Source organism: Schistocerca serialis, chromosome 5 (assembly GCF_023864345.2).
Source record: "Schistocerca serialis cubense isolate TAMUIC-IGC-003099 chromosome 5, iqSchSeri2.2, whole genome shotgun sequence".
Lineage (NCBI taxonomy): Eukaryota > Metazoa > Arthropoda > Insecta > Orthoptera > Acrididae > Schistocerca > Schistocerca serialis.
Window position 1 is genome coordinate 675,579,212 of NC_064642.1, and position 10,857 is coordinate 675,590,068.

Here is a 10,857-nt window from a genome sequence, read left to right on the forward strand (position 1 = left end):
ATCATGGCCGAGAGCACTACCAACCTTCTATCCATCAGCATTGATGAAATCCCCTCCACGTACATCATGACTTTACCTACTTGGGATCCACAATATGTAGCAACTTGTCCATGGACACTGAAATTACTAACAGAATCGCAAAGGCGTCATCTGTCATGGCTAGATTGAAAAACAGAGTATGGAACAACGAACTGCTTAACACAAAAACTAAATTAAATATCTCCAACGCTTGCGTTATAAGCACCTTTCTCTATAGCTGTGAGACATGGACAACTCTTTATAAGCATGAATCTCGACTCAACAGCTTCCGTCTCCGCTGTCTCCGGAAGATCCTTCAGATCTCTTGGAGAGATAGAGTACCCAACACCAAAGTCTTTTATCGTGCAAGCACAACCAGCATATTTGCACTCCTGAGTCATCGACGTCTAAGATGGTTGGGACATGTCAGGCGCATGGATCCGGAACGGATACCGAAATAACTGCTGTACGGAGAACTTCAGGAGGGTGTGAGGCCAGTGGGACGACCGCATCTTCGTTTCAAGGACGTCTGCAAGAGAGACCTGACCGAGACCAGAATCAATCCAAGTCGCTGGGAAAGCATTGCAGATGACCGTGTCAAGTGGCGAGTAACTGTGCGCAAAGGCGTCAAGCTCTCAGAGGACGAACGCACACAGGAACAAATCAGGAAGAGGACAAAGCGAAGAGACAGAGCGGCTTTAGTTCGAAGTCCCTCAAATTTCACATGTCCAAAATGCAGTAGGGACTGCCACTCTCGAGTGGGACTTTTTAGCCACAGCAGACGCTGCAGACTCTGAACCAAGCATGTTGCAACATCATCCCTCAAGGATGGACGGATGCCATTACGCCATTATACCCAAGGCTAGTGGAGAACCTTTAAGTGAATTTTGGTCAGACGAATGTGGCTTACATATTTTTCGAGCCACATTGGGCTTTACAAGATGCGTCTTAGGTGTCTTTCTCGGTGGCATCCTTCTATTATATCATCTCGGTAAACAAGCCACGTCATCTGCAATAAAACACTCGAGTTTTCTGTGGCATCGTCATCAGGAGTTGACATCACTGAATTCCTGGGCTGGCACGATGTTCTGCTGATACAATGTAACGCAACTTCCAGAGAGAGCCGGAGTGATGTATGCGCGGGGAGCAAGCTAAACAGCTAGGAGAGGCTACGTCCACCCAACGAACCGAGTGACGTCACATGGAGGGAACGGCCGGCGCTACGTTTGAAACTGCCGCTCCAAGTCTCTACACGCGTCGAGCCTACGTCTTTCCTACTACCACCCTTGCATGCCCATTGCATTTCATATCGCTTGGAAATCTTATGCCTGTATACTTAATCGACTTTACTATGCCAAGCAGTACACTATCATCGCTTCGTTTTTCCTACTGATCTGTGTTAACTTATATTTTTCTCCCTTCACAACTTGTTACAATACATCATACCAAGTACAAATTTGGTCTAACTCATATTGTATCCACGCACAGTCACTCAACGACGCCACCTTTCCTTACATCACAGCATCATCAACAACCAGTTGCGTATTATGCTCACTCTCTCCACCAGATCAGTTAAGTATATCGATAACAACAGCTGTGCTGTCACACTTCCAGGAGGACATCTGACGGCGCACTTGTCTCTGATGAACATTCGACGTCAAGGACAACGTACTGGACTTTGTCACTTTAGGATCTCCGAGCCACTTACATACCAGCGAACGTATTCGTATGCTAGTACCGCCCTTAACAACCTACTGTGGCGCATTACGTCAAATCCTTTTGAGAAATCAAGGAACGTGGAATCTGCAGGTTGCTCTTCATCCATGGTTCACAGGGAGTCATATGAGAAAAGGGCAACCTTAGTTTCGAGCGAGCGATGATTTCCAAATCAATACGATTTGTGGACGGAACTTTTTCGGTCTCAACGGAATTTATTATATTCGTCTGAGAATATGTTCAAGAATTGTGCACAAAACCGATATGAAGGATATTGGTCAGTAATTTTGCCGGTCGGTTCTTTGGCCCTTCGCCAACGATTTTTTCCCGTCACTTGGGACAGCGCTGGGCGGAGCTTCCCGATAAATGCAGTCTGACTAAGGACAGTGTCGGAGAGAACTATGTCTAATACGAAATCAGGATTCCATTCGGTCACTGCAAATTAATTACTTTCAACTCTTTCATCTGTTTGTCTACGACGATGATACACAGTACTCTCTCCACATGTGAGTCTGTGCGATGGTCGAACTACGGGATGTTTGCACGATTGTCGCGCATGAAGTGTCTCTTAAATGCAAAATATAAAATGTTGGTTTTCCTATTACTATCTTTTGTCGTCACACTAGACTATTGAAGCAGTGACTGGATAGAAGCATTAGACACATATTCGAGAATCTACGTATACGGGAATTTTCTCGGATTCCCTCAAGATCTTTTGCTAAGATGTGACGGTGGTAGTTATGTGCTTCGGTATCGACATTTTTACACTTCTGCCCCTCTATTCTGTACGAGAGGAAATTTTGACGTCATTTAAGTATTCCCAGTACCACGTTAATTGAATAATTTCTTTATTTACTTTTAACTCATGATAATCCATATACACATACCCTTTGACGAGGCGAGGTCTGTCTATTGCACATAATTTAAGGACCAACGTCACAGCATCCATGCATAATTGTATCTAGGATCTTATATGTTTTACCTCTCTAAACAGTAGTGAATAGAACATGCCCGCATAACGTTTCCGATAAAACACTGCAGAATGCTCTGTGCAATTCACGTCGTTTTTGTTCAGTGACGATCCCTGGGAACGTTCGCAACAATGCATAGTCGGTGGAGAAGGGCCTGTGTCGTTGCCTAGCATCACTGCGATTTCTGCCGAAGCTATTGTAGTATCGTTACGAAATCGTGCGCTTACTTAAACCAAGAAGAAACTATCGATATTCTTTTTTGAAGTGATAGAGCTTTTCTTACAGCACAACAGCCGCTGATAAAAGCTCATTCCGAGCTTGTGAGCTTCGCAAGAAGTCTTAGCTCCAGCTTTGGGGGCACGGGACGCATCAGTGATTACAGGTATGATCCAGCGGCTTGCAGTCACTCCTTATTCCTCTTGTAGCGGGAGACATGTAATTACAATCAGCATAACGTAGATTATCATGTCTCACTATCTGTATAGAAAAAAATCAGTACTTGCGTAATAAATTGTGTTTGGGGATGCTGAAGCATGTTGCGGACACCTGGTTGGTTACTGCATTCCCTATGATAGATAAGACTCTCATCAGTTGTTTACGTTGTAGCACTTCTTGGTAACTTCCACACAGCTGAAATTTTGTTGCTTTAACCCTAGGATCCGCGGTGCCGGAAAGACATGTGAATGCATGTGCAGGGCCTCCAAGGCCTTGCCCTAATTTAAAATTTTCCTCTTTTCATATAATCATTCTTTTGATTTGAATTTATTTCTATCAAATTTATTTTCATATTGAAAGATTCCTAAGACACAGTAACAGGATCTGATGGGCCTGATTAACATTTTATTAATTTTTTTAAAAGAAACTCTAAGAGTGAATTTTTATTAGTTACATCCATTTACAGACAACATATACAAATAATTTTATTAATTCACTTATAAGTCGCAGTTTACATTTTATAACATTTATTACAACTAATTTCTTCAATAAAAACATATCCATTATTCACAATATTATGTATATAGACAATATTTTGACAAAAAGTCATAATTCATTGTTCACATAAAATTGCATTTTTCTTAGTTTTCAACATGTGACAAATAAGAAGCACAAAGAACGCCACTATGTTCCTTACGAATGTTGGTTTTACACTTAATGCATGTCATAGCACTTTTCCTATGTTTATTGTATGAACAATAATTGCATCTTCTTCTTTTTCCTGAAATAGGTAGTTGATTCGGCAATATGGCATCTTTTTGAACACCACATCTTTGCATGGCATCAATGATTTTTTTTGGAAGATTAGGGATCTGAATACGAAGTTCCATTAGTGGTCTTACCATTTCCTCTGCTAAATCTCTTAGGAACAGACGCCTTTTATCACTTCTTCCACTATGGTATGTCAGATGTTGGGCAGAAAATAAAATTTCACTGTTCATTGCTGCGACGTCCATCATATTCATTCATAATGCAAATGGCCATCTTCTTGTTTGTCTCTTGCAAGTGTAATAACGAATTTTCTGGTCCATTTGATCTACTCCAGCCCTCGTAGAGTTATAGAACTTTATTATATCTGGTTGCTTTTTTGCATGAGTTTCATCAATGTTTCTGTCGTGATGCATTGTGCTAATGAGAACTACAGACTTTTTCTTTTTGGGAACGTAACTCACCTTTGTAATGTCACCTCTAAATGCATACAAAGAGGAATGAATCGCTCTTGAGGCAGATGGTTTCATCTCATTAAGAATTTCTGGTTTATTTTGTTTGATTATTTCCACCACTGTAATTTGCTTCTGAAGCATCTCTTCTGCCAGCTGCACACTAGTAAAGAAGTTGTCAACAGTAATATATTTTGATGATCCTTCAATGCTTTTAGCAAGATGACTGGGTTTTGTGTGATGTCCTTAGGTTAGTTAGGTTTAAGTAGTTCTAAATTCTAGGGGACTGATGACCAAAGATGTTAAGTCCCATAGTGGTCAGAGCCATTTGAACCATTTTTAGCAAGATCTTTCACCACATTCAATCCAAGATTTTTCTGAATAGGTTCATGGGGCTTCCTTCCCGTGTAAACAACTCCGTCTAAAGCATATACAGATGTAGCATCACGTAACCAAAATATTTTTATGCCATACTTGGCTGGTTTAGATGGCATATACTAGGTGAAGCTGCATCTTCCACGGAATGGGACAAGCTGTTCGTCAACAGTGAGAGAATCATTGGGAATCATTCTATTTCTACACTTGTCAAGAAATAGTTCCCACACATAGCGAACAGCTGCAAGTTTGTCATCCGCAGATCGAGCTTCACGGGTACGCCTGTCATCAAATCTAATCATTCTCCTTATATCCTCGAATCTATTTACTGACATGGTGGCCTTATATGTAGGATTTGCCTTTTCATCCAAGAATAATTCTCTAATAGGGACATCCCAACTCTTCTCAACACCAGAAATCAGTAAAAGACCAAGAAAACCCTCCATTTCAGCAAGCGAAACGTTTTCCCACGTTTTACCACGTAAAGCAGCCACTCTTCTGCCTTCAGTATTTGTGCAGTTGATGATTTCCTCTAGTATTTCCTTGGAGATGAAATAGTCCCAGGCATCCTTAGGTTTACAGGTTTTCAAACCACGGGCTGGACCAGGTGCCTTCTTTACGATATTGTGGACAGCCGTACGAAAAGTTGCAGGAGGCTCTAATTTCCAAATCATAACATTCCGACTCTTGTATATGTGGTCTTCTATAGCTTTTTGTGGTGGTTCTTCATTTTCAGACTCTGATGAAGTAATATTATCGGAAGGACTGTCATCTGCCTCAATATTCACATCTGCAGGTTAATTGGCTGATTCTTCCCTACTTGCATCTTCAAAAATATTTCCTTCCTCGCAAGAATCATCATCTTCAAACCACTGAGCCACAACACTTTCAAAATTAGCTGCATTTGCACGTACTGACTCTCTTGCTTTGCGTGTCGAAGCCATAGCAAAAGGCGTGTCTCTCGAAAAGCAGCTTGTGCAGCACTAAACGAGTCATACTCGTAACAATATGAGCCTTGCAGCAACAAACAAACTACAGCAACAATGAGGCTGACAAGAGTAGCAGCACAGGATAACAATACAATAACAAAACATTTGATAGCAAAAAGATCAATAATACACCGACATGGCCAATATGTGAAAGTAGTGTGTATTAATTTTTATTTATACTGTTACTACTACAGCTACTGCTGCTGTTGACACTCCTGTTGCTGGAAATACCACTACAGTTATTGTTGAATTAATAACTGCTCCCAAACAAATGTTGAAGACAGTATAGGCTAAAGAACATTTATAAATGTGTGAGGGCTTCTGAAGCCCTGCTTATGCATTCACGGTGTATGGGTAAACGTATTGAATTATACAAAAAACTGAAAAAGGTATCTCGTTAAGACTTGATAGGAGGAATGTCACAGTGTTAGTGAAAGAGTACTGGAAAGCAGTTTGAAATCAAACAACAAATTACAGAATTTTTTCAAAAGTGAAAACATGCAAGGGCCTCGGAGGCCCTGTATATGCATCCCTGGGTTAATTTTTGTGATAATCGTGCTGAATATGTGACGCAATATATGCAACGCATTCGCGTATTCACAAAGTGAGGGAGACGGTTAATATTTTAATGTGGGGATTGTAATTTGGCCGACCAGAGCTGTAATGGGCAAGGCGACTGTGTGTCACACTAGGTACTGAACGCTAAATCACATTTCTGGCAATATTGTGAGCTCTTAACGAAGAGGAAGTTTTCATTACGCGAATTGTACACTGAAGTGACGAAAGCCAAGGGAATCCTCCTAATATCGTGTCTGACCTCCTTTTGCACGGGGTGCTGCAACAACTCGGTGTGGAATAGACTCAGCAAGTCGTTGGGTGCCCCCTGCTGCCTCTACAGCCGTCCATAATTGCGAAAGTGTTACTAAAGTAGGATTTTGTGCTTGAACTGACCTATCGATTACGCCCCATATATGTTCGATGGAATACATGTCTGTGATGGCTGGGTGTTGTGTGCTGTCCTTAGGTTAGTTAGGTTTAAGTAGTTCTAAGTTCTAGGGGACTGATGACCATAGATGTTAAGTCCCATAGTGCTCAGAGCCATTTGAACCATTTGCATACATGTCGGGTGATCTGGGTGGCCAAATCATGCACTCGAATTATCCAGAATTTTCTGCAAACCAATCGTAAACAATTGTAGCCCAGTGACAAGGCGCAGTGTCATCCATAGAAATGAAATCTATGGATGGTTGCAGATGGTCTCCAGGTAGACGAGCTTGACCATTTCCAGTCAATGATCGGTGGAGTTTGACCAGAAGACCCAGTCTATTCTATGTAACCACAGCCCGCACCATTACGGAGGCCCAATAAGCTTGCACAGTATCTTGAGGCAACTTGGGTCCATGGCTTCGTGGGTCCTACGTCAGACTCGAAGCCTACAATAAGATCTTATCCAGCGAAATGGTGACTCGTGTGAGCATGCAATGGATTCTCCAGTCGTGTAGGGTTCAACAAATATGGTCGCCAACCCAGGAGAAGCTCTGCAAGCGATATTGTGCCGTTAGCAAAGGCACTCTCGTTGGTCGTGTGCTGCCAAAGTCCATTACGTCAAATTTCGGAGCAATCTCGTGATGGATACGGTCAACGAAAATCCCACAACGATCTCAGCAGTTACTTCACGTAGTGTTGCTGGTCTGTTAGCAATGACAACCTAATGCAAACGCAGCTGCCCTCGGTCGTTAAGTGAAGAGTGTCGGCCAACACATTGTCCAGCGATAGTAAGTAATGCCCAAAATTTGGTATCCTCAACTCCTCTCGACCCTGTCGATCTTGAAATATTGAATTCCCTCTTGATTTCCGAAATAGAATGGCCTATACTCTTAGCTCCAACTGCCATTACGCTTTCAGAGTTTGTTAATCCCCATCGTGCAGCCATTATCGCGTTCGAAACCACTTCACATGAATCACCTGATAACGAAGGACAGCTCTGTCAGACGGATGCACTTTTGTACGCGATAACACCGACTGCTGAATATGTGCATATCGCTATCCAATGTCCTTTGACACCTCTGTACATTATGTCGTGAAAGATAATACCAGTTACGAATACGGTACTCAGTCGTAAATTAATGATATCACAGAGAGACAGATAACGAATCAGTATCTCAAAGAAAGCTTTATAGTGGTTCACATTTTTATTTCTACTACCAAATAGTATTGTTCCAGAGACGCTTCACAGGTTGAAATATAATTTATCCCAGAACCAGCAAAAATTTGAAATCGAACGATGGTGAAGAGCAAATAAGTTCGAAATGTACTACAAGAAGTAATGTCACACTAACGCATTACCATTTCGTCACCGTTCAAAGCTGCCCATATTGTAGTATCACACATTCCTCTTCATCCTTCTCGCGTTGCTACATTGGTACGAGACATTCTCCCAAGTCGATGACGTAAGGATAATCTTCGTGGCCATTCTTGCATCGTGTTACTGCCAATTCCGCCATCGGTGAAGTGGTAGCTGTTTCAGCTGTTTAGAGCCGTGTGGAGTTGAACCGACGTGTTTCTCTTCCTGTCGAATAGGTGGCCACAATTTCTGCAGCACAGTTATCTGGTCTCCACCGAAGTGCTTAGAATGGAGTACAGTGAATCTTCTTCCCCTTTACTGGACATGTCTTCATTGCGAAAAGTGATTATTGTGTTGCACGTGAAAATCATCTGCCTACAAGGTGGTGAGCATTTAACATTGACTTGAGGCCGAAATTATGTTCTTTTTGAATACTGTGACAGAATGTAGCTTGGGGTGAAGCTAGTCGTTGGTGTGCTGACCCAGCCTCACGGATCGCCACATGCAGTGCCACGAGTGCTCGAGTCTTTAGAGGCTCCCTAGACGTTTGTGACTCAATGCGCAGCAGCGTAATTTGCAACCAGTGATTTAATGCCTCACAACACATTGACACCGGCAGTTAAAAGGCGACACGGCGCTATGTCTTACCACCGCTTTAATATGGGGAAGCTCATTGTCACACGTCTCTAGAGACATTAGACGACTGTGGTGTTATGATAAGTGTTACAATACTTTCTCAAGTGCATACAGCCAACGTTGTTTATCCTCTCGCTTTCCAAATAAAGTAATTAGGCATTCCTCAAATGGTACTGAGTCTGTAGTGAATCCTTTTCTAAATCCCTGTATTATTTCAATTACATGGACAATTGAAGAAATTTAGGATTCATATCACCACATTCTGATGCCTTCTTCTTTCTTAGACTAGAGAGGCTTTATTGAGTTCATCTGTTGTTATTGGATGTACAGTTCCTTCTCCATCTACAGTGTTATCTATTCCTGAGGAGTTTCTGAGTTATTTAATCCATAAATTAGGACAGAATACTTCTACAGTCTATGTGTTAATGCAGTATACGACTCTTAGGAAGACTCCTACGGGGTGATGAGGTACATAATGAACAAGACCCAACAACCATTCCTGCAAAATGAGACCTCACTAGCATGAAATAAATTTCAGCTGTCCACCTAGTAAAAATACAAGTTGGCTAGGCGTGTTTATGAGCGTGTAAAGCGACACATCAACTGATAAAAGTGGGTTTACTACTAATTTATTCATTGCAGTTGAGTTCTGTAACTAGTGTCAGGTGCACATTTCAATTCTGCTCGGAAACTCAAGTGATTAAGGCGGAAGTAGGGACAGGGGAACATGTGAAATTTTCTAAATGACTTATCCGAAAATGAACTTGAATGCCTAATCACAGAACCGACTCGGGAAGATAACATGTTAGACATCCTGGTCAGCAACAGGCGAGACTTTTTCGACTCAGTAGAAAAGGGAACCTGTGACGATAAAGCCGTTATACCACAGTTGAAGAGGGTTTAAATTGCAATAGCGAGAAACGGAGGAATATATCTCCGACAAGAGACATAGTTCGAATTATCTTATCGGTCAATGACAAAATTACATATCCAGCACTGACAATGTTGACATCAATGTACAAAGTTCAAGAGAATTGTACAATACTCTTTTACAGCAGATATGTGTTGAAAAGAGTTGTGAGGTATGGGAATGACTTGTCGTTGCTCGGAAAACATTATAGAAAGCTGCAACGATAGCAAAGAGAGCCCCATTGCAAATTTAAAGATGGGTGGAGCTTCGGACACAAAGAAAACATGAACGAAACCAAAAGCAACTTAAGGAGAAGCATTATTGAAGCACTCAACGAACTCGAAAATAAAATTCCATGTACCGACTAGACACAACACCTTAAAACGTTTTTGTCTGCCGTTATAAAGACAAATGGATCCAACTCACCAGTCCAGACACCGGGATCATATTAATATCGAAACGGATGATGACACATGGGAAACCATATTACCAAAAGTCTTTTTTTCAGAATTGTTTCACTGAGAAATATTGTACTGTAGTTCCTCCTTTGACTCTTCACACGAGCGTCAAAATTACACACATCACAATAAGTGACCGTGGGATAGAAAAGCATCTGAGATCACTCAACAGAGGATAAACCGCAAGTCATAGTGGGATACCAAACAGCTGTCCCCTTTCCTACCACTTTTGTACCGTTTATTCTGGAGGAGCGGAGCACTTCTAGTGATTGCAAAAAATGTAAGTCTTTTTCTGACGTCGGTCTCACGTATTACTTTGGAAAATATTTTATGATCGCATACTGTTTTATTTCTGAAGACGACAATTCTCCCCGGTAGGAATCAGCATGAACACCGAAAACTACGATCGTGAGCCCAACGATCGTAGCGCCTACGATCACGAGCGCCTCCCAACTTGATGCCGTGTTCCATGACTTCCGGAAAAGTGTTCCATACATTTCCGCATGGCAAAGTAATGAATAAATAACGAGCCTGTGGAATATGAAACTCATTGTGTGACTAGACTGACGAGTTTGTAGCAAACATAAATATTTGCGTGCTTCCTGGGTGTGTTACTGGGCGTTAATTGTCATAGAATGTAAACTGGTGTGTAAGACGTATGGACTTATCTTATGCACTGTGAGTCACTGCCAACTATCTTTTCTCTGTGGCACTTGGCTCCAAACAAGTCATCCAATGAAAAATGAAACATTTGCAGCTTGGACTGGTTTTTAGATCTATTGAAT